General features: G+C 49.9%; 1 protein-coding gene across 1 annotated transcript in view; it reads right to left on the bottom strand.

The window, feature by feature from the left end:
- The window catches only part of LOC100119623 (protein turtle), a 186552-nt gene that overhangs the window by 76546 nt on the left and 85288 nt on the right, over positions 1-24718 (bottom strand). Inside the window, exons 4-5 of the mRNA XM_032597512.1 lie at positions 14198-14239; positions 16-60 (exon numbers count right to left, since the gene is read on the bottom strand). The gene's annotated coding sequence lies outside the window, so the exon portion shown is untranslated. The remainder of the gene's footprint in view (positions 1-15; positions 61-14197; positions 14240-24718) is intronic.

The following is a 24718-nucleotide window of genomic DNA, read 5'->3' as shown; positions in this document are numbered from 1 at the left end:
GCTTTTTTTGCAAACCTTGTTCAGGAAGTAGATGCAAAGTGCGATTCTCCAACTCGCCAGCTGTAACAGAAAATAAGAGAAGCAATCGTTAGACTGGAATATGATGCACTGGAAAAGAGCAAAATTGATTCACGCGCATCAAGAGCTGAATTATTAAAAAATCCTCATCAGGGCGTTCTATCGCGTAATCAGGATTGAACTCTCGAAATAGCGAGGCGGAAAGCGAATCGCGAGAGAGAGAGAGAGGGGGGGGGAGAGGCTGCAGCCCGACAGACGGAGCTGCGCGCGCGACTCTTTCCTTGATTAAAAGATCAGCTTAATGCCATTATATGTCGGAAGAGGAATGGCTCATCCGTAGTGGATTTTTCACGAGTCACCGGGCGATTCAGTGATTTCCGCGCTTAAATCTCGCGCGCTCGGCGTAAAAAGGTAGAGGCGGAAAGAAGCATTTTTCAGCTGCGCCGGCAAACCGGAGACTCCGCGAAGAGGATCACGTCAAAGCTTTCTTGCGCAACAAATTTCTCGACCAATCAGCGCTTTTCCGTTTACGAGATCAGCATCGCCAGTATAATCTTGTCGTTTTTCTTTCGCGCGATCGTTTTCGAATAAAAATCATTTGGAGCTACTCGCTCGACTGTATACTGTAACATTCGCCATATCCAGGCCGATAATCGTCGTGTACGTGCCGACTGGACACGCCGACAATTAGCGCGCGTATTTCGCGAAGACCAGCAGCATCCCCTACTCCGCTCCGCTAACCAGAGCACACGACTATATACAGCGAACTAGTCGCGCGCGCAGTAGAACGCATCCGCAATCACGTCTATCCGAGGCCGATCGGGACAGGACGAATTATCGGCGCTTAAAGGGCGGCGAGCCGAGCCTCCTCGACTGCTGTACTCCTCCTCGAGTGATTAACCGTAACGGATCGCGACTGGATGCATTTCCGGTAATTCCAAGGGAATTTCGGAAGCTCCAGTCCCGCTGTCTCATCTCGCTTATAAAGCGATCGCTGACCCGAGGCGCGACCCTGGCATGGCTCGCGCCGCGCCGCGACGTCGTCCTACATAACTGCTCGACCCAGTCACGCGTCCGCCTGTCACTGTGTCCGGATGTACGTGCACTACTGCTGCGACTGCTCGTCTTGCAGCTTTAATTAATTCGAGCGAGCTATTTTTGCCGTTTGCTGCAGCCTCGCCGGGAGAGAGAGAGAGAGAGAGAGAGAGAGAGAGAGAGAGAGAGAGGGGGGGAAAATGTTTTGTACTGCTGTATGCTGATAACATATATACAGAAAACGGAGAGAGGGACTTTTTGCGGATCGATGACGCAAGGCGAGCTTATACAGCACACAGGCTATATCGACAGCTCGGCGTAACAGAGCGTGATCAATTAATCGACGGCTTTCGAGCGTGCATCGTTCATCGCGTAAAAAATCCACGACACAGTCTTCGCTCCCGTTGATTCATTAATTCTTCCGCTCGCCTACTGCTAATCCCCTCGCGTCAGCCCGTACTATTTTTATTGCTCGATTACGCTCTCGAGAGCGCCGGATATATTTTTCTTTCTCGATAACGATCCCCCTGATTCGTTTGTGTCTATTTTTTTCTCTTATTCCAAAAGAGCTGATCTAGCGTCTTATATTTTTTTAATAATATTCCGCCGAGCATCAATCGGGAAATAAAATGTATATACAGTGTGCCCGCGCGCTCCAACAATTGCCTTAAATTTGGCTTTGAAAAAGATTTTCCTCCTTCATCCAGTCGCGGCGCTGTGGGGCTTACCCGACGATTCTCCTTTTCTATTATTGCATTTTTCCCCCCACCCCCGCCGGAACTGCTTTCTCGGCTGCATCGCTCGCCGACTAAAATAACCTGCGCGCGAGCGCGAGAGTCGATTTATTGCAGTCCAGAGCCCCGAACCCTTCGGAGCTGCTTCAGCGCAGCGGGAAAAATAGAGGGAGAGATGAAAGCAAAAAAAAGGAGCGGCGAAAAGAATCTCGAGGCCAGAAAAGAAGAAGACGAAAAAGAAGAAGCGACTGCGGGAGAGTAATGAATAAGAGCGAGAAGGCGGGAGCTGCATTGTCTGAACACGCTGAGCCTCTCCCGCACGCGCAGAATTCCTTAAAAACCCATCAAAAGCCCTCGCGCGTCATCCGTCACTTCCTAGCCTCTCGCTCTCTCTAGAGAGTTTTTCGCGTCATTCGATATCGACTCGATTCGAGGGAGACGCAAATTCTGCGGTACGGCTTCCGCTTCCGCGCGAGCCTCGAATAACTCGCTGCTCAATTTTACACACAGCTTCGCTGCGATTTCCCGCGAAGGCAGGTTCTTCGTTCTCCGCGATGAGGTTAAATTTGCCCGTTAGTTGCTGATGGTAACGGGAATCTCTCGTATCGGAGCTTGCTGTATCGAGTTTCTTCGAATCCGGAGCTTTCGAATCGGTTGATTAATCCGAGTTGAGTTTTATTACGATATCAAAGCCCGCAAGTGCTTTTTTTTATTACGGCAATTGGCGAAGCACAAATGAAAAACCAACCTATATGTATCTACCGATTCCCAGCTTCATATTTTGAGCGAGACGAATCAGCGCCGGCTATATCAATCCACTTTTTATAAGGCCGTACAAATAATCTCACGCCAGCTCCTCGAACTAATATCGCCTATGATAAAGAGGCTGTATCGCGCGACATCAAAGCGGCGCCGACCGGTTGGCCGCGGATATAAAAAAAGGCGACAACGCCGCGCGTAAATTTAATGAGACACTCAGGCCCCTAATAAACATTAAGTAGGCCGCTCTCGGTGGACACAGAGCGCGTGACAAGGCGCGACGCGATTATATAGCACTAAATTCACTATTACGGCCGGAGGGATTCCCCTTTCGTTAAAGTCCGCGTCGCCGCAGCAGCAGCATCGAAACCGCAAGTAATGGCGCGAGCCGCCACTCGTTTCCATAATCGATGGGAAAGAGAAATGGAGCGAGTAACAAAGGAGCGACGCGCCAGAGTTGATCCGACTTTATTTTGATGTGGTTTCGAGGGGAACCGCGAAAAAAAATATTGATTCAGCCGCCAGCGCGCGTCCACACCGCTGTGCGGTTTTTGATATTGTATGGCGTTTGTTTTAATGCACTCGATCGCAGCTGGGCTTTTTTGGTGGCGGTATAGAACTTTCAACGAATCGCCGTAATCACACCGATGATGCGATGGGCGTATTCGCATGCGTTCATTAACGTTCGGATACGATTGGTAATAAGCATTAAATTACTTTGTCTGGTCTTGTTGACACGTTTGGCGGTCGCGCCGTTATTGCACCGCATAAATCGCTCGAATTACCGCTGCACTGTATACCGGTTACCGAACGCCTATAATCAACATCCCTTCATCAGTTTCATTCGAGTCCCTGGAACTCTTACAATTCCAAAGCAACCTCGCGTGCGCGTTGGAAATACGGCAAAGACACGGAGAGGGCGTTTAAAGATCACGTCACAGCGAAATTCATTACAGCTCTCGGGCTTTCCATCCCGCGGGAGCGCGAAACCGACGGTAAAAAGTACGGCGGCCGCACGTCTTCTAGCTCTATTTTTACGAGGTTTTCCGCGCGATCGAAGAGCAGCAGTAGCAGCAGCAGCCACCTCTAGCGATATCGGGTCGAAGCGATATCTCGCGGAGGAGAGTATAGCGGGAGAGCGCGGAATGCTTGAATCAACGCTGACTCCACTGTGAAATGCAGTGATTCCGGTTTTATTACCCGAGAGCTTGCGGCTGCGGCGGCCGAGGCTTCCACTCTGCTGAAGCTCGCGTTCGTATATTTATATGACGGAGCGCGTGTATAACTCTCTCTCTCTCTCTCTCTCTCTCTCTCTCTCTCTCTCTCTCTCTATCTCTCGCTCGCTCCGTGCCCCGGACTTTTTATTTATACGCTCGTATAAATGACTTTGAGCTTTATTTTTTACGGTTCCCTTTCCTGGAGAGAGACGCCAGCATTCCGCGCGGCTTTGATGAATTCCGATGATTTGCCGATCGCTCGGTATAAGGGCTGAGCGATAAAAACCCGTTCGATATATACTCCCTATTCGCATGTAAGATCGTCACTTTTTCTCCGCGAATCGATACGCTGCGCGAGATAGAAAAAACGCAGCTGCATCACTGGGTCAAGTGGCGGTAGCGCAACAACTCCATATGGGTATAGGGCTGGAGAAGGGGAGAGAGCGGCGCGGAAATATTACCAGGCAGTTTCGGCGACGCCGAGCTTGGAATCGCCAAGTCAGCTCATCGGGATCGAGCTTTGTTCCGCGTCACTACGTCGCGCGAGCGAGTAATGGATAGCAAGTCGGCCGCGCAGACAGCGAGCGGGGATGAATAGAGGGGCGCTACGGTTCCTTTGCTGCCGCCTTGATCTTTGGATTTGGAGGTACTTCATATTGTTGGAAATTCTTTTATGCGGAGAGACTGGATAGGGATCTTCATCTCCGATGGATATGGGCGTTTTTCTTTTACTTTATTGACGTTCCATATCTGTATTTGGAGAGGACTCGTTTTTTTTTCGACGAGCCATTGATAGGCCGCGCTTTGATCGGTGCATATGCTTTGACGTTCGAGTTCTCGGTGAGAGCTACACTCAATATTGATACGCCGAGCTTTTACATTTTTTTTCTCGAATAGATGCGCCCGATCGTTCGAAATATAATTACATAACCCCGCGATTGCTGCTAATTATAACATTATTCACTGTGATGTAAACAGCAGTATTAATTGATACCATATAGCAAGTAAATACAGCATCGATGAACGCGTTAATTTAATTCGAAAACATTTCAGACGTATAAGCATCAGCCATTGAAATAGAAAATAATTAAATCCTGGAGAACAAGCTCGCAGCTTCCAAAAATAGACAATAATCCCGGCACGTAACACACCTACTTCTCACTGGCAGGGCACTCGAGTCTCGTAACTCGGACTCGTGCGCACACAAATACATACACTCTCGCGCGCATTGAAGAGCAGCAGCAGCGGCAGCGGTGCTGCGGTGTATTGTCCGCGGCCGCGCAGCGTTCATTTACAGCGTAATGAAGTGGCCGCGAGTGCAGCGACGGCTTGTCAACTGCAGCGGGTAGTCGAAGGCCAAGCAACAGCGGTATATAGCGTCGTCGCTTGTAGGGAAAAGGGGGGGGGGGGGGAGGGAGAGAGAGAAAAAGAGAGTCGCTCTCGTGAATGGCCGATTCCACAAATAGTGACGCGAGAGAGCGTTTCGATAACGAGGTCACTAACAAGCGCAGCAGCGGCGTGAAAGCGACGACGAATGAAGAGCCGGTGTTTTCAGTGGTGAGCCATCGCTATGGTCAGCCCCGACGATTGACTTTTTAAAAGGCTGCGAAGGTGCAGCCGTTAAACGTAGCCGCTTTGTGTCTTTCAACGATCGGCGATTTTATTGTATACGGCGAATCAGCCTATCTCTCTCCTACTCGAGCATCGCTATGCTCATCAGAAATTTCCCTCTGTGTGTGCACAGCCAATATAATATCGGGCACGCGGGCTACGTGTTGCGGCGTCTCTCGATTACACTCGGTGCCCCGAGGCGGGCTCCTTTAAGAACAAACATGCTCCTTCGATATGGGGAAAGACGATCCGCTGCGCGGGGCGACGAGCGGGTTCAGCCGAGGATAAACCGAGTCGATGCATTGATAGCATAATGTACGCCAAAGGCACGAATATTCCCAGCCTCTAACCTCTGACCCGTGATCCACTCTGCCACACGGCCGCGTGCCTCTGTGTAGTATGCCATCAATGATCAAAGGCGCCTGGATAAACCGCCCGGCTTATAATATGTACCTACACGCCGCGGTGTACAATAAGTTGTATACACACAATATGATGCCCCCGCAGGTGAGCTTATATTGACGTTAAACTCGCACGCGTCGCTTTATGGATTATCGGCCGGCGGGTTATTGATATGCCGTGTGACGCTGCTTTTGGATTTTTAATTATATTTCTGTATATTTATCAATGGGTGCGTGTACATCAATGACGTCACGCTCGCTATATTCGAATTACTTCCCCCGCCGCGAGTTCGTGTGTGTAGCTCCACAATGAAAAGTTTTCCAGCACGTGATCTCAAAGAGCTTTTCACTGCTCAGTGGCTTCCCTGTAAACAATTAGCGCGCTGCTGCTGCTGCTGCTGCTTTTCAGTCAAGCGATCGCGCGCGAAAAAAGGATGGAAAAAGCTGCGATTTTTCATTTCGAAATGGCCGTTTATTTCTCCCGCGCTGCACACACACAAACGCGCGCGAAGAAGGAAAAAACGCCGCTATAAGCAGAGAGCGAAGATAAAAGCACCGGGAGCTAACGCAATTCCGAGGCGGAAAAACATCCAGCTGCAGCGTCGCAGTAGAAACAAGCCGATTTGGTCAAACATCACGGAAGCTCTCTCGCGCGCGGCGTATCCTATACTTTCCGTCTTTATTTCCCTTCCAGGTAAATTTGCATTCGAGTGCCGCGACCGCGTCCGAGGCACTCGACTCGAGCCCGCGCACAATATTGACGATCAAATCCTTCAAGTGCCATCGAACGTCTGCCTCTCTCTTTCCCTAGAGACGTTTGGCCTGAGCGGCAACGCTCTAACAAAGCGCGCGTGAGTCAATGGCTCGCTGAACCTTTGTAGCCGCTAGGCTGCGTTGAATGGCCGTCGATGAATTTCTGACGGCGTTATTACGCAGCTGGATGCATTTTGCAATTATTTTATCCTCGAAAGCCGTTGCTCCGTCCCCGGAATCGTATATAAGTCGCGATCCGCCGGGGAAAAATACAAACGCAGGCGAGATATTTCATTTGGAGTATGAGATTTTATCGAGCGCATTCCTCGGATTCTTCAACATTGCAGCTGGACTTTCGTCGTATTAATTTGAATTCTTCGCGAGTTATTCTTCCTCGCTGCAGCGGCAGATTAAAAGTCATATTTGCGTGATTGAATCGGGCTCCTCTATGCTGCTTTTTCACTAAATCGTCCAATTTCTATTCGAGCTTTGTACATCGCGCGCTTGTTTCTCAAACTGCAAACGGAATACCGATCGAAAGCTCTGCTCGAGCCGAGAAACTTTTAAATTATATCCATCCCTCGACTCTCTCCCTTCGATGCGCATTAAAAAGCCGACGACCGCGAGGATATAGAAGAGCTTTTTCGATTTCCCGATCGAGCCACTCTATAAGTCCTCTCGTCGCCGTCGCGCAAAGCGTTATACCTATACTCAAAGTAGCAGCAGCTAAGTTCGATTCTTCCGCGTCCGGCATTGAGTCCCCGGCTATTTACAAAAGCAGCTACGACGACGCCCGACGACGAGGCGATCGCGAATAGGGTCAGCTCGCAGAAAAAAGATGGGAAACAAGAGGAGAGCTATGCTCTGCTGTATAAAAGGATGAGAGAGCGAGAGAATGGAGGGGGAGGCGGACTAAGATAGCTCGCGCACGCGTCGAGAGCGAGAGAAAGAGCAGCGCTCCGGGGATGATGACCTATGACCCGTACCGCCACACCTCGCGCGCAGCCGGTTACGTCACGCGGCTACCCCCGTGACGTCACCCGCGAGTGCATCTCCTCCGCGTGATGTCAGTGCGGACACACGCGATCGCTGCAGCTCCCCACCGCTCTGCTTTCTCTCTGGGATTTATTTAGCTCGCGCTCTTGGCAAGTTTCTCGAGCTCCAGTCGCGAGGACACGCTGCACTCGAAATGTATGAAAATTGGTTTATCTTCCAGCGCGTTAACTTGCACTTTTTCTCCTCCTCCTCCTCATCCTCGTAGTCCCCTTTGTATCCCATATATCGCGCTTCTATCGCGACGTTTCTCCTTTCACTCTTCCCCTTTTTGTCCGCGAGCGGCCCTCATTCTTGTCTCCTATCTTTCTTCGCTGCGCTGCTGTCGCGGCTGCCGGCGCTGCATTCACGAGACTACGCCCGTTTTTCCTCGCGCGCGGCGCAGTAGTCCTCTCTCTGCTCGCTTTACGCGGCCGATGGCATTTTATCCGAATGGCTTTTAAAGGCCTGTGTGCAGCAGCTTTTCCATTCTCCATTCAGTCTCCTCGTCGTCTCTCCCAAGGGCGTTTCATGCGGCTCTACTGATATTGACTCGAGGAGTGGCTCTCTTACTCCGCGCTTTTCATAAATAAACAGCAGTTTTTAATTAAAACCCGCTGCTTTCTTCTCTCTCGCCTAAATGCGAACACTTACTTTGCGTAACGGTATTATAAAGCTCTCCCTGCCTTTCTTTCGCCTCGCGAAAAATACTCGAGCTTATCCCGCGAGCTCGATGCTAAATTGAAAAAGAAACGCGGTAATTTCCCGGTTGATCTAGCGAAGCCCCTCGTCGTCCGAGCTGCACTTTTAAGCGTGTGTTCCATATCTTCGCGCGAACAAAGGCAGCTCGCGTAATAATTAATGCCCGGCCGACAGTGGCGGGATCGCGCAAAGCAAATGCAATAATAACGGCGCGATGTAGGCTCGAGGAGAGAAAAACGAGGCCGAGTGCAGCGCATATTGCCGCCGCCGTCGCCCCGTGAATTCCCGATATTTTTAGCGCGAGCACACTCGACTTTTGGAATTCGCACGCTCCGAGCATCGAAAGTATTGCGCTTTTTCTCTGTTCGTAAGAACTCGAGAGAGGTGTGCATTTTTTCTCGAAAAAAACGAAATGTTTTTGCTAATTGGATTTTCAGTTCGCTTATCCGTCCCATTTGCGTAGGTACGAATATTATGCTTGACGAACGCGCGTAAAGAGATTACTCGGAAATGAATTTATTTTCGAGAGAATAAAGCAGATCGCTTGCTGTGTGTGTGTGTTTACTCCGCGAGCAAAGGAACGTAAAAGTAGAATAATGCGTCGCGGCAGCGGGGAAAAAAAGCTGTAAGAGGAGGACAGTGTAATAAAAGCTGGAAATAGCAGGCGAAGGCATACGTATGGCGGAATGCGCGCGGCGGGGCAAAAAGAGCGGAGATACATAGGCGCGGCGCGTATTTTGCACACGTATGGTCCGCAACGGGCAAATTATTCACAGCGGAGCAACGGCCTCATATACCTTGGAACTGCACTCGGGCTTATTCCGAATTTTTTTTTCTCCCTGCTGCCGCTTCCTGACTATTTAAATGCACACGTGTGCGCCATTGTGCGGCTCCGCCCGAATCGATCATACCGTGTTCGCGTGTACTCATTTTTTCGAAAATGAAGCTCCCATTGTCCCCCTACTCAGCTCTTCTCGACGTTCGGGTGATCCTTCCATTTGACACACAAGCGTAATAAAGCACTCGAACGATTGTTCAAAATATTCGCACAGAGACCTAACTACGGCAACGCTCGATATCGCGCAAAGGGCACTGCACACAGCTGTGTAACACACGAACGAGTACAGCTCACCGCCGTTACATTACACCGAGCAGCTTCAGTTGAACACAGCCGTGCAGTAATGACGGTTATCTGACACGACTCGCCGGCTGCATCATACCTCTGGCCGTCCGCGTGCCTTATCAGCCGGCGATCGACGCGCCATTCTCCCGCCGAATGATTTCCACATCGGGCCCGATGTGCCCGTGTCTCGCGATGATACGCTTGTGCGGAAGCGCGCCTAGGCTGTACGTTTTTGCCGTCATCGCGGCGGCTGCGTGACAGGACCGAGAGAGGGAAATTGCCGCAGCCGCCGCCGCCGCCGCCGCTGCTGGTATCGGACGTGTGTGCGCCGTTGCCGCTGCTATCTTATCGCGAGCACAGCTGCGCCACCGCCTGCGGGATTATTCTCGATCGTTCGCGTGAGAGGGCGAGTTTCTCTTTCTCGCTCTCGGCACGGCTGTTCTTTGTGGTGTAATGGCTGTTTTATGACGTTTATTTGGTGACTTTTATTGGAGCTTTATTCGTTCTCCGTCGAAACGTGCATTGTTTCCGCTTTGCGCGTAGAGCAACGTTTGTAAGAAATGCTCTTTGCAATCGCTTAGTCGGGAAATTGTCAATATCATCCGACTAACGCACAGGCGAGCGGTGTTTTTGATGCAAAAGAAACTAAAATTGAACGTTATCAAGCGAAGCGAATGGGGCACATACACACATGCTATTTGCGCATCGCAGCGTGACGGCCATCCTCCGCAGGCTCGCAGTAAATTACGTTTCGAAGATATTCTCTCTCTCTCTCTCTCTCTCTCTCTCTCTCGACAAAAATAAAAGCCAGCGCAACGGCTGAAATATAAAACGTGAAAATCTGCACAAAGCAGCAAATATAACAAGGTAGCTATACAGAAGAAAATAAACATTTTCGTGCTGTCGGCCGGCTTTGCCGATAAATCATTTATCGTTTTCCTTCGGCTTTACACGCGCGTAGCTTTCGGAGAGAGAAAATATTACGGCGCGCGATTCGATCTAGCCGAGGAAAGAGAACAAACGCGCGCCGAGAGCGGCTTTGATTGAATTGCATTCCGTGCCGCTAATACAGCCTGGGAAAACAAGCCGATACTCTTTTTAACAGTCATAGCGCGACTCGAAGCTCGCTCGGTAATTAGCATCGATTAACATGTATACGGGGTCGTAGGGAGAGAAAAGCATCGCTTGATTTACGGCTCGCCTTTCCGTTCGTATAACGGCTCTCCTTCCCTTTCTCTCTCGTTAAGCTCCACCGGGAGGCATTTAGCGTAATCGAGCTCTAATACGAGGCGGGTCAACGCACGCCCCGCAGATAACCTCGGCAGTGTGTATGCGCTTTTCGCGCAACTTTCCCGCGGGTTATCGTCGTGCGAGCAGCGACGACAAAGTGAATTAAGCTGCGCGACGCGGAGCTACGTGACTTGGATTCACCGTAGGATTTTTCCGTGACGTCGCTGCTGTTTCGAGCTGCGATTGTTTTTCCTTTGCGTCTCCCGGGGATGCAGGTGAACGCCCCCGTGGCCGATGATTGCGCTGTTTTTTTTCTAGCTGTTTGTTTAGAAGGGAAAATCGAACGGTTTTTCGTATTTTTGTTCCATCGCGTGCATTTTGCATAATCGATCCCGAGAAAATTCTCACCTCGCCGACGCGTTAATTCCGGCGCGAATCGAAGACAAATAGCCCTAATGAGACGCGAGGGGCTGAGAATCGATCTCGAAAAAGCGTATTTGCACAGGTATGCCTAAAAAAGCAGCGAGGAAGAAGAGCCCGAGCTCGCCCGGTGTTGAAGCAGCGCTGCTTTGTTAAGGCCGGAAGCTCGCCGAGCTAATTAATCGACCTTTCGATGGAGTTATGCTCCCGCGGAAACTCGTCAGCTCGCTACACCGCGGAAGCGATATTTCCATCTTGCAGCTGTGCGCTCGCCGCGAATAACTTTGGACCGCGGGAAAATGGCTCATTTACCTGAGCTGTTATACTTCGCGTACTAGCTGATGTACAGGTTATCTTTTAAAGTTTTTTCTTCGACGGCTGTTCACTCGCGATGTATATTATTCGGAATTCAACTCCTGGGCGATCGATGCCGAGCAGCTCTTGCCTCTCGCGCGTAATTTCTCGGAAACGGCAGGGCGGTCAGCGACACACGCGCGTCGGCTATAATCGCGCGCGAGCTCTCGAAGCAGCAGCTTTCGGGCCCTCTCGCGCTCTCGTTACCAGCAGGGCGCGCCATTCGTGACACTCATTGCCGTCATTAATCGTAGAATCGTCATTAATGTCAGCGTCATTACGGCCGGCCTCTGGATTGTATTCGCGCGCGACGTGTACGATGAATAATGAATAATCGCGGGGGATGCGCCGCGCGCTGTTGTTGTTCCGGGAGTTCGCGGCGTAATGCGACTCTGGAGGCCGAATTAATTTTCGCTCGAGCGTATACGTGCCCAGCTCTCTCTCCCTCTGTGTCGGACTTTCGCGTGCTGGCGAAATTCGGAGAGTAAGGTGTGCGCGCTGCGTCTGCTCGGTATCGATCCCTAGCTCTGTTGTTTGATTTTCATTTGTTGACAGCGCTGTTCTGTGCTTTGCAATTAACGTTATTTTCGACTTTGCGAGCACCCATCCGATCCTCGGACACCTCAATACAAGCAGCATGAATCCCGAATAACACGTGGATCATTTGGCTGTCCGGCACGAAAGTGAGTGAGAGAGAAGACGTCACGCATCCCACACAGACACACACCTAACGTAGGGAATATGGATGACGCTCGAAATCGCAAAGTCGTTCGCTTGACATCTCTCGTTGCGTTCTTGCCGGGGCGACCATTACTTTCGACGCTACACAGCCCTGCAGCCACCCACGCTACTCGCGCTTCTGAAAAGCTCCCTCCTCTCGTGATTTATCTCCGTGCACGCGAGTCCGAGCAAAATCTTTGCTCTCGATATATATCGCCCCAACTCTCTCTCCCTCTCTGTGTGTATGTGCAGCGCCGCGCGGAGAGTCGTTACGAGCGCGCATGATTGAAGCGCTAAAAATATTTTTTCCGCAAATCGTCTCTCGATAGCGTCCGGATATAGACGGCGAATATATGGCTTCGGACGGGGAATTCATTACTTTTTCTGGAATGTGCGCTTGTGGACTCTACGGCTGACGTGTGTTCGGCATAGCTATGGGATTTACGTTGTGTGTAGTAAACCGGCGAGAAAGGTCGCGTAAATATTTGCAGCCGGAAGAGTTTTAGGCTGTGCCGTTTCTCTCTATCGGACACGGAATCAATCACGAGTCGATGATTTCCTCGCATCTCGACCGACGCGGCGGTGTACAGTTCATTAGTCGGATCCTAGCGCAGGCTGATTAATCAAACGCGAGAGAGAACCGTTCCTGATCCCTGCAAAACCAATGCATAGTCACTCGCACTTCTTATATCTCTCGTCTCCCCTCGATAATCGGCCGATTCGCAAAAACTCGGGAAAAAAATTAGTTCCGATACCCACGGGCGCGATTCGTCTTTTCCCCCTTCTCGGGGCGAGAAAAAAAAACTTCATCTCTCATCTCTCGTCGCTAACCGCAGCGCAGAAGAGAACGCCCTATTCCGACAACGACCGCAGAGGCCTCTATACACATACGTATACGCGAAGAGAGAGATCCCGCGAGCGATCGGTCTCAATTTTTCCAAAGTTTCTGAGTGCCCGTCTCCCGAGCGGATCCGGATGGCTACTGGTCCGCGCGACCACCCCTTCGACGCCGTGTATAAATGGTGGAACAGCTAGATGTATAGAGGGCCGCTGAAAAATTTGTGTGTTTGCCCGGAAAACCTGCCGAGACTCTTTTTTTTAGCCGAGGAGGAGCGTGTTTTTGCATACGTTCCGCTAGGTAAACTTGATTTTAGCCGCGCGGTCCTCTCTGATTTATATTTATTTCTTATATAACACGCCGTCGAATAGAACGCGCGATACGAAATATTTGTACAAGCTCGCCGGCGGGACGAAGAAAAATATAAATTCCAACGCTAAGCAAAATACAGCGCGCGCGGGGGCCGGAGCGAAAGCAAAACACCACCCAGGAGAGGAAAAAGCCATATGACAAGAAAGTCAGAAAAAGCGAGAAGGCGTAGAGAAAGAAAGCGATGACGCGCGCGCGCACAGGGACGAAAAGGTCCCGCGGGACACGAGTCTCCACCACGCGGTAGAACATTTTCGGCATGTATATAATCCGAGAGAGAGAAAGATAGAATCCGTGTACAGGGGGGGGGGGAGGGTGTATATGCCACGCGCAAAATATTTTCATACAAAACAGCGCAGCCGAGCCGCAAAAAGCGCGCGGCTCTGACAAAGTTTGCCGGTTTGACGAATGGCCGAGTCGGAAGCGGCTATCTCCTCGCCGCCACGCGCGTGAAGAATGATATTTTTCAGAAGGAGCTGAGGGATCATACGCACACGCGCTGTGCAATAGCGCTTCATTTATTATGCCCCTGTGAAAAGCGGCCGCCGGCATCGAGCGAGCTTCACGAATCATTAAAGAAAAATAATTACCTTCTCGGCCCCTAGCTCGCTTTTGCGCTCGTTTTCTGCCGTTTTTCACAGCGCGCCGAGGGATTTATCACGGAATACATCGTCGGCGGTGGCTTTATACACACGCGGGTCTTGCTCTCTCTCTCTCTCTCTCCCGGGCCATCGCTCAACTTTCGAGTTTTCCTGAAACCGCACGAATTGGGACGTAACGTCGAGTGCGCGCGAATCGACGAGCGGGAGATACGTGCGGCGCTGAAAAGAGAGTAGCGTACCTCTATACTATACGTGTGTGTAGTAAATAAATTGACTCACCGAAAACGTTGCCGCCGCGGCTGAAGCTCCCTCGGCCGTGTCCTGAAATCAAAGAGAAGAAGATGTTTTGAGAAATGGAGCCGGGATTTTTCTTCCGAGCAGGTTATACAGTGAACTAACAGATACTTTTCTCGGGAATGAAGCGAAATTTCGAAACGCGAAGTGCGAGCTCGATTCGACTCCGAGAGCGATCACGACGCGTCTGCGGGAGCATCGACTGCGCGACGTTCCCTCGAAGCGCGAATCTATAAATAGTTTTCGAAGAGGAGAAATGGTGCGCCGTACTGCACGCATTTTACGAGCGTAAATACCCGCGAAATTTGATGTGCATTTTTGTTTCATGCGGTAACCCTGAGATATTTCGGACTGCTCCGAACGAAAAAAGTACTTCCAATTAAATCTTCGGCTTTTTACCGACTCAAAAATAGCCGACCCTGTACAAAAATTTCTAGTGCTTCCCAGCTGTCTCTCTTTCCCAGCCGCAGCTTCGCTCCCTTTTTGCCATGGCGTACGTATAGAGCGGCCAAAGGAAGATAAATGTCCGAAAACGGCAAAGTACAAAGTTGGCCGAGTTGCGCCCGGAGGCTCCGGCGCTGTTTCTGCATCGCTCGTTCGGGGAGTTGTTGGCCCCGCGTCGTACAGTAACTTTTCGCCCTCCGCGCGGACGTTGCAAATGGCTCGGGCCACTTTAAGGAAATGAAGCCGGCTATATACGGGGCGGGATTCGTCAGTCGAGATCGACGGATTTTTATAAGCTTTTCACGCCGACTTGACCTTTATCTACTTACGTTAATTTCTTTTTCAGCTAACTTCGGCAGCCCAGACTGCAGGGAGATTAAAACGAAATGCTTTGCCGATCTTTTCGTACCCAGTGCGCAGTTTGTAATAAGCGCCGACGCTCGGGAAAGTTTATGCGCTAAAGCCAATTTCAGTCGGTGAAAGATTTTTCAAAGTTCGCGCGAGCGTTGAAAATATATCTCCCGTCGAAAGTTTGCGATTAAAAGAAACTGCGAATTGTTATAAAATTTGTCCGAAAGTTTCTCGAACCATCGCGAAAAATCCGCCCGTTATCGGCAACACAAAGCCGCGTTATTTGTCTCTACAGTACACGCACGACACACAGACAGAGGGAGAAAGAATCGAAGAGCCTTGGCCCCACCGGGAAAAAGGAGGAGCAAAGCTCTAATAATCCCGGCACACACTGCACTAATCTACACGTGTCGAGTCAAGTCACTCGGTGCGGAAAGGCGGTTGCAGCGATAGATTTGTCGATACCGTCGCGGCAAAAATACACAAGAAGCTCGGCCCGCTGCTGCAGCCGATCGCAATTTCACAGGTGGAATCGATGTCCCGAAAAACAAAGGCTGCGCCGGCTCTGATCGAGGCGGAAATTGAATCTCGGGACGAAAAGCGATCGAGCGCCGATCGAGCGAGCGCGAATGTATACGAGTTCCTGCGGATAGAGAGAGAGAGAGAGAGAGAGAGAGAGAGAGAGAGAGAGAGAGAGAGAGAGAGACTGTATTCCCCCCAGAGCCAAGCGACGAACGCCGCTGCAAAACAAGCAGCGACTCGATCTTTTTTCTCGCTTATCACGTAGATTCTATTATTTCTCCGGCGGTCGCTTCTTCGCCTTTTTCCTCGCGGTTTTCTTTGCCCAGGGATTTTCATTCTTTTTTAATCGAAAGCTTTGTTTCGCCGTGGTGATTATTCGCCTCTTTTTTTGGGGAGCGATAAATTTTCCGAACGACGCGAAGCTTCGAAAAAAATGCAAAAGCTCGCATGATAAGCCCGTAAATTACGACTTTGCCGTCCATCCAACGGTCCATAAACTACAAAAATACATCTGGGAACGACAAAAAATAAATAAAACTAAAAGGCCGCGGACGAACGACGGCACTGACATATTTATGGAATTTAATAAAGACATACGTAACCCGCTTTTCAAAAACAACACGTGCGCGTCGAATCTGCATATTCCGGATAGCTGCGCTGATTCTTAGAATGAAGCATTGTACGACACGTGTATTCGTCCGGATTTTTCGTTAAAATTTCGAAAAGCCCCTGATTGAACTTACACCCGATAATTCCACAGCAACGGCTATAACTGTACGTGTCCTCGAGCGTAATTACGGATCCTTCGGAAAAAAGCGCAAACCCTATCGCGGGGGAAAATCGCGAACGTAACGAGGCCAACCGACGAAGTCCAACTGAAATACACACATGCACCACAGCTGCGCGAAACAAAGTTCCCCGAATCAGCCGCGGCGCCGCATAGACTTCTCGAAAATCAATACATCGATAGGTACTGCACGCTCTCTCTCTCTCTCTCTCTCTCTCTCTCTCTCTCTCTCTCTCTCTCTCTCGGGTAATGATCATCGCGTACACGTATACACCGCTGTCGAGTCCCTGTTTGCGAATTCACCGACGACGTGTACACGGCCGCGTTTCTTCCTGCGTCCTCGGCCCCCTTTATATCCGCCGCTGGTTCACGGGCCGCAACGACAATAAGTAATCGCTGTGTGACGTCCTTTCGCGCGCGCGCGTGTGTGTGTGTGGAAAAAAGCTGCGCCGGCTGACGAGAACGTCGATAAATCCCCGGCGCGTTTCGGGCTTTTCTTTCCCTCATGGGGGTGGCTCTTATATAATGGCCGCAAAGAGAGAGAGAGAAAGAGAGAGAGAGTGAGCTCGTATACAGCCGGATTTTTCAGCGAAAAACGAATTTCCGTGTTTTCGGCTTTGACGGCCTGTTTTGCTTTGTCGGCGAGAGGATTTAATGCCTCTTTGAGAATATGCTGCGCGCGTGCAAAAAAATTGGAATTTCGCCGCGCTAATACTCCGAAAATCCACTTGTTGTGCGTTATATGCCGCGTAGCCGGGCGTGCGTGAAAAAGGGAATTCATAATTATTCAGAGCGTAAAAGCCGCGTGTATTTATCGTCGACGCAATCGAGGAGACACGGATCAGGGATCGCCGCAGTGTATAGCAGTCGCATCAGCGCAGCGACGGCCGCTGGTCAAAGGGTTTGCAAATGTATGAATTAGAGGTGTGGCGAGTAATTAGAGGGGCATTTGCTGGCGGCGACGGCGCGCGGACTGCATTGTGCCATCGTGATTTAACCAGCTATCGATTTCCCTCTCTCGCACTCTACACGCACACAAGAGCATCGCCTCCCGCAAGTATAGGTGTATAGACGCGCTGCTATTTCGAGTAGATTTTGGCAGGATGATTTTTGCCGCCGCGGAGCGAAATTAGCCCGGACCGCCTCCATTGAAATGCGCCGCCGATGAGTGGGTATAGAGTCGGCTTTAGGCTTCGGAATTATTTTCGCTCTGTCGAACACTTTGCAGAGAGAGAAAGCAGAGCTGCAATAACAAGCCGATTATCGAAGCCGATTATAGAAATATGGCTTCTCATTCGAGCACGTTCGTAATTCCCCCGGCCGATATTACGAGAGAGATTCCACGCGTATATTGCCATTCGAACGTTGATACTCGAAGGCTTGAAGAGAGCTCGCTGTCTACACATTCTTCCGCGCGCGAATATTTGAAAAATCAAAGCCGCGTGCCGTATCAGCTACGCAAACAAATCCAACTTGAAGCCGCGCGTATAATACGGCGAAGTCAATTTCGCGAGCGACGGTTTGTCAGTCGAACGAAAGTAGCGCCGTATATTTCCGAAAATACACACGCTGGCGACGGAGAGAGAGAGAGAGAGAGAGAGAGAGAGAGAGAGAGAGAGAGAGAGAGAGAGAAAGAGCTGCTAAAGCACGTCGCGGGATTATGAATTCCCGAACAGTTTCAACGCGCTTGATTTCCGCCGGCAGGTAACTTGCAGTCACGACTGTTCTGCATGTCTCTCGCCTACCTCCCTCCCTTTTGCGGTGCCTAGTGAGCGCGCGCGTGATGTACAGCGCACTGAGAGAGATTCCGGAACGTTAATTCTCTCTCTCCCTCTCAGCTCTTCCGCGCGTACATACTCATGCAGGCTCGAACTTAATTGCGATTTGCATTATATTGTGAATATCGCGCCAACTGCAGCTGAAAGCCGATTAGAACGAATACACACTCGTCGCTTTGAATGCGCCGCCGAGGAATTAGTTAAATCTTCGCCACTGGGATAGGAGGAGCGTGTTATTGACAATTTGAATTCATTACGAAAGAGCGAGCCCTTTGAAGCCGCGGGATTCACTCGAATTAAGCAGCCTTAAATCGAGTGGATTACTTTGCTCTCGAATTTTTTCACGCGAGCTTAGAAAACTGCGCGACGTCAAACGAAATTTGTTTTACGAGTATCAGCTGCAGCCCCGCATGAAACGGGGCCGCCTCGTCGCGATTCTAATTTAAAGAATACCGGCGTCTCGCTTCAATCTGCAAATGCGCCTGGCTATAATATTCCAGGCCGGCAGCGCGAAAAAAAAGCAACGACACGGCGAGACTTTGTTTGACGAAGTTTGAAGTAAAGTAGACTGAGCAAACAGACGAGAGAAGAACAAGAATAAGAAGAAGGAAAGTCGGACGAGGCGAGGATAGAGAAAAAATGCAAAAGCGTAAGTATAAGTACGAGACGCTTTTACAGTCGAGCACCTTTGAGCTCGGATCACAGGACACACCTTCTCTCTCTCTCTCTCTCTCTCTCTCTCTGCTCTACTCTTTTGCCATCTGCACGACGTCTTGTGTGTCCTTTCAACTCGCGTATAGTTTCGCATTATTATACATGCATGCAGCAAGCGCATAGTAGTTCACAAGCGCGTAACGAAGCTCCCGCTTGTTAGATCTGCATGCGGAGCACTTGGCCGACTGTACTGTACACTGCTCTACTGCTCGAGACTCTGTTCTCTATCTCTCGGGCGATTCCTTGTAACGGGGGAGAGGTATATAAACATTATAATGCGTCTCGAGATTCTCCTCTCCGCGAATTCGCTGGAGCGTGTGTTTTTGAACAGACATGCTGCGGCTGCCTCGAAATTCACTATTTAACATATCGCTCTCGCTTGCTCTTATTTAGTGTACATTTCGCCGGAGCGATAATACAGCGGCGCGTATTTGAATTTCAAAAAGCCCGCGCTGCACTGCTCACTCTATATATTGATTAAATATAAAGCACACGGCGTTGGGGGCGGTCGACCCACTTTTTATTTGCATTATACTTCAAAACAATAAACAGCGCGTTTTATTTACATTCGATAAACCGAGTTTGGTTTTCACAGCCGCGCCACATATATACCCGAGCTCGGACGTATATATCCATATGCGGCGGCTCATACGAAATTAAACTCCGACTGCAGCGGCACAGCAGAATTACATTTCACCGGCAGCGGCAAGTATCATATTTTCCGCTCTCGCCGCCGCTTTGGCCCAGAACATTGTTTCCTGACCTTTAAAATGCAAAGCGCAAATACGCGAAAATATCGATGAACCAATTCTTATCGAGCGTGTGTGCGCGCGCGCGCGCGAGAGAGAGAGAGAGAGAGAGAGAGAGAGAGAGAGAGAGAGCGAGTTCGGTAAATATGAAGCCTAAAACTGCTCATCGATAATCGAATTATCCGGCTTATTCGGCCGCCCAAAATCGGGCGACCGCACAGCTCGGATGCATTTAGCCGTGCAGTTATAGCTATGCATATGTGCAATTCTACGGCCGATAGGAAAACATTCTGGATTTTTTTCCAAAACTCCTTTATAACGGGATTTATTTTATCCGCTTCGCTGAGGGAATACGCTGAAAAATATGCTATCTCCAAAATTTATTCGCCGAGAGAGTGCGTTAAATCTTCAAAGCAGCGCCTACAAATGTATTCAGCCGCGTGCAAAAAGCCAATTTACATGGTGGATTTCTTAAAGCCGCCGCCGCAAAAACAAGCGACGGCGGGTCTCTCGACTCTTATAGAAGAAGCATCGCGAGGAATAGGCGGAAACGCCGAGAGTGGCGCGGAATTACGAACTCTAAGATAAAATGGATGCTCGGAATCTGAAATAGAAAATTCTCTCTCGCGACTAATGCCGCCGCGCGGTCCTGGGAGAGCCATTTATTTGTCGGCGAGAAAATAAGCACGAATGGAAATAGGGATAAAGGGGGGAACGAGAGAGCGTAGTGTGTAACACTTCGGTAGACGGGGAGAGCTGGGAACGAGGAGTTGCAGTGAATGGTGATTCGTCCGAGGCTGAGTGAGGATGAGGTAACGAGGTTAGACGCGCTAATTGCGGTGCGAGGGGGAGGCTGAGCTGTCTTTTAGTACCTGTCAAGTGTTGCTCTACGCGAAAGGGAAATCTTGGGATCGGTGGTTTTTTTTGTTTACCCCGTGAAAAGACTAAGTTCATGCCAGCGAGTAGATAGTACCCGGCACTGGTCAGACGCGTGTATAGTTTACTTGTCGTTTATATTCCGTCGGCGCGTTTTGCAAGCATCAGCGAACGATAATGGAAACACTCTTCATACGACATAGAAAATTCAAAACAGCCAGCGAGAAAAATCCCACTTGAGCGAGCTCGTCGTTGCTGCGGCGCTGAAATAAAATCCTAAAAGGGTCGTTTCCCTTTGACGCTCGACGGGCGATGGCTTTAAAATAACAAGGAGCGACTTAATGGAGCTCGCTTGTCCGCTGCGAGCATTGACCGAGCTCCAGCTCTCTCTCTCTCTCTCTCTCTCTGGCTCTCTTTCGGAATAAAGAGGATGTAAGGAGTTAAGCCTTGTACGGGATTCTCGACGAAAGTGCTTTGGGTTGTACGAATTTCCGAGTCTGAGAAAAAAGTATTTCCCTCTATTTTTCATTACTTCCAACCGGATTCGGACTTCGCTCTTGTTTGCCTTTGATTAATAACTTCAATTTTGGCGAAGCCAAAGGTATAAAGACTGTTTACAAACGCTGCGTATTTGCTTGATAGAATTGGCTCGAGAAAATGTTTGACATCCACGAGTAAATAACCGAGCTGCAGTGATGATCTTGCGAATGCAGAGGCGCTAAGGGAAAAAGTGCGAGAATAGTACAAAAGTATGCAGATACGAGCCGACTAGCGACAAAGAAGCACAGACGCGTCACCGTGTGAAGATGCGTGTATGGACCGGGACGAGTCGCTGCAGCAGAACAGAGTAAAAGTCTGCGGGAAAACACGAAAGTGAATTACACCCGTGGTGGCCGCAGCAGCAGCAGCAGCAACCATTTCCCACTCTACGCGCCTCTGTAACACTCTCTGTTCGCCTGGTCGTTCTCTCTCTCTCTCTCTCTCTCTCTCTCTCTCTCTCTCTCTCTCTCGCTTTCGCACTTCACTCAATTTTTAAAGCACCTCTGTTTCTGTTTCTCTCTTTTCGCCCGTTCCTTTTTTTCCTTTTTATTTGCTTTAATTTTCTATTCTTTTGACGGAGCGCCGCCTATTGTGCACCTTTGATGTTGCTCATTTATTTTTGTCAAGTGGGCTTTTTTAATGATTCACCAGCGGCTCGCCGGCTGCAAGCGTGTATTCTAGCCGACAGCGAATTCTCATTTTTCCAGCGCTTTTTCAGAATTTTTTGCATTCTCCTAGGGTGAAATTTTCGATTTCATTCGAAACACGTTAGAAACTCATTTTGAACTGTATTCCTGAGTATGTATAGGAGTCAAAATAACACTTCATACCAGACCACAAAAATCGCGTTCAATCTTTCCATCGCGGAAGATCCTCAATGCGCCGCTTTGTTGATGTTGCTGCAGTCGCTATTTTTCAGCCTATACATCTCTCTCGGAATCGCTGCTCGCTTTTATCTATTTTCGGATCTTCAATTTTCTTCTCTCGCAGCAGCTTCGATCGAGATTCTCTCTGTTTTTCCGTCGTCGCTACTCTCCATCATTTTGATCTTTTTAGTTTTTAACAAACATACCTCCCCGCCCCTTCTCTCTTTCCCGGCACTTTTCTCGTTTTTCAGCCGCCCTTCCGCACTGTCTCTCCCTTATCTCTCTCAATCGCGCCTCTCTATTTCGCTTTGGCTCTCTCTCTCTCTCTCTCTCTCTCTCTTTCTCTCCATTATCTTGTTTTCATTCCATCGAAAGGTCGGGCCAGTCGCGTGTGTATTACGTACGGGGGAGAGTAAGAAGTAGTGCGCAAACCCTCTATTTCCCCGGTAACTTCTGCCCCGGGCTAATCGGATTTTTCTAGGCGGCCTCTGTGTGCCGCGAGGGAGAGGAGAGGAGAGAAGAGGAAGAGAGAGTTGGGCGAGTGAGAGAAAATTACTGGGCGATTCGCTGCCGAGGGGAAAATCGCATTTCCCGGTTAACGCCCTCGCGGAAGTTAAGAGCGAAATGAAAGAGAACGCGAAAAATCTTCCGGCCGCGCGGCGGCGCGCAGCTCGTCGTCGGCAGCTCGACGAATTAGTCGTCGAGTGTTTGCAATTGCGGTTGCCGCCGCTACCGCTACTCTCTATTTCTCTCACTTTCTTCGCTAAGCTCTCTCGCTGAATAATTCGCTTGTAAAAAGTCAAACGATGAGGATTTGACTTTTAAAGCACCGATTCCGAGCGAAAAAATTTCCACATTCCAGATTAGAGCTCTCGTTTTATTTTCGCGACTCTTCATTTTTTAATTCGCCCCCGTAATTGCGCGTGTAATCATTCGCGAAGAGCGAAAGGAAAAATTGTTTCATTAATCCGGCGCTGCGGTTAACCGGCTCTCTCGTGCGCGCGGCGGAGTTTCTGAAAAGAGCTTTACTGTAATAATTAAAATCGCAACGCGCAACTTTGTTATTCCATCAGCAACTCTTTATGCTATCCGCCGCGCGAGAGCTTTTAACGCGTTTTTACACCACACGAATTGCTTTATTAATGATCCGGCTCTCAGGATTTACAAAAGCGAGCGCGGGTGAGAACCCTGTTTTTCATCAGCTGCGGCAATTTTTTTGAAATCACGTTCATCCTTTGTTCGGCACAGGTCCGGCAAAAAGAAAGCTCGAACGAGTGAAAAAAAGGTGTAGCGTGGCAGCGGCACAATAAAAACGCGTAATTCCTACCGGTAAAAGCTACTTTTCTTTTCTCATTTACCTTATATTATTAAACTCCAGTTTCAGAGCCCGGCTCACCTACCTTTTCATTTCTTTCTCTGGCGCCTGGCAACTTTGTGCTTTTCCCTGCGGCGCACATTCACAAGCCAGTTGCGGTTCGCTCACTCTCTCGAGGCCGTTAACGTGCGAGCCGTCGATCTCTCTAATTTAATCGCGCCAATTAAGGCTATACCTTCGTCTCGCCACGGCGAATTCTAGTTCTTTCTCTCTTTTTCGCTTCGCTCCGCAGAAAATCAGGAAATTAATACTTCGCCTTTCGACTAGACTAGAAGCTTCAAAAGACCTGGGCTATATCGTTCGAGTTCGCTACTGAAGACTGCTAATCGCTCACTTTGCCCAGAACTAAAATAATGCTTAATCTGCACTAAGCTTCTCTCACTAGCACTTCAATAATTCTTCATTCGAAACAAAGTGCGCCGTCCAGCAGCGGCAGCAACCGTAAAAAGAGGAGTAGCGTATGCATATTAATCCGAGCTTTAACGGCGCGAAGCGTATAAAACGCCACGAGACAGAGTAATCACGGGGAATCGAATGGCCCCGAATTGAACGGAAGCCCCGACGTAAAACCAGAGGCGGCGGCGGCGGCGGCAGTATCGAGAAGCGCCGGATTAACGCCGCGGCGAATAAACCGTGGGCTAAGAACCGGGGGAGAGCTTGCACGCGAGCTTTTTTCTCTGCCGGCGCGCGGGGTTCATTGTCCGCGTTTTTTCGCTCTCCGCGCGATAATTAGCCTCGCGGGCGACGCGCTTTTTCTTAAAGAGCCATTGCCGAGCAATTGTGAGTGAGCTGCGCGCGGCGGTGCGCAAGAAAGGCGAACCAGCGTATTTTGCCGGCGGAAAACGAGAGGCAAAGCGCCAGCGAGAAGAGAAGAGATGAAGTGGGTATAGTGAGAAATTTATTAGCGAGAGCTTGCGGTTGCGTGTGTTTAGCGCCGCTGGCGGGCGATATTTCCTCGAGGTTTTTTCGTGCTTCAAGTTACCGGCTCCTGAATAAAGAATTCCTCTCGCGGTGCTTCTGATATATTCCGAGGCGTTTTAATATACTTCTAACAATGATCGCTCTCGGCCGGTCGAACCGAGATCCTCGACGCTCGTCCTGGATGCCCTTGTATCCCGAGGACAGTGCCTCTTCCTGCAGCGCGTGTAACCGCATTCCAGCTTCAAAGCCTCTTCCGACAACGAATTCCTCACAAACACGCATCTTCTTATCATACATTCCGTCGGTCTTCCTCTAATTCTCGTCTCCACTCTTACTTGGTAAACTCTGCCACTTCTCTCTCTGGAGAGAGAGAGAGAGAGAGAGAGAGAGAGAGAGAGAGAGAGAGAGAGAGAGAGAGAGAGAAAGAGGGACGACGGGACGTACGGAATTTAGCGCGTCGTATCTAAAATCTAAGCCGCGCGCCGGCGACGGTGCCGCCGCGGGCCGGATATCCGGGAGGCGCCCGGGGCCAGCGGAGATGGCTTTTATAATAAAGCCATAAGCTGGATACTCGCTGCGCCGC

The sequence above is a fragment of the Nasonia vitripennis genome, chromosome 2 (assembly GCF_009193385.2).
Source record: "Nasonia vitripennis strain AsymCx chromosome 2, Nvit_psr_1.1, whole genome shotgun sequence".
Taxonomy (NCBI): Eukaryota; Metazoa; Arthropoda; class Insecta; order Hymenoptera; family Pteromalidae; genus Nasonia; species Nasonia vitripennis.
This window is presented reverse-complemented; position numbering and strand designations above follow the sequence as displayed.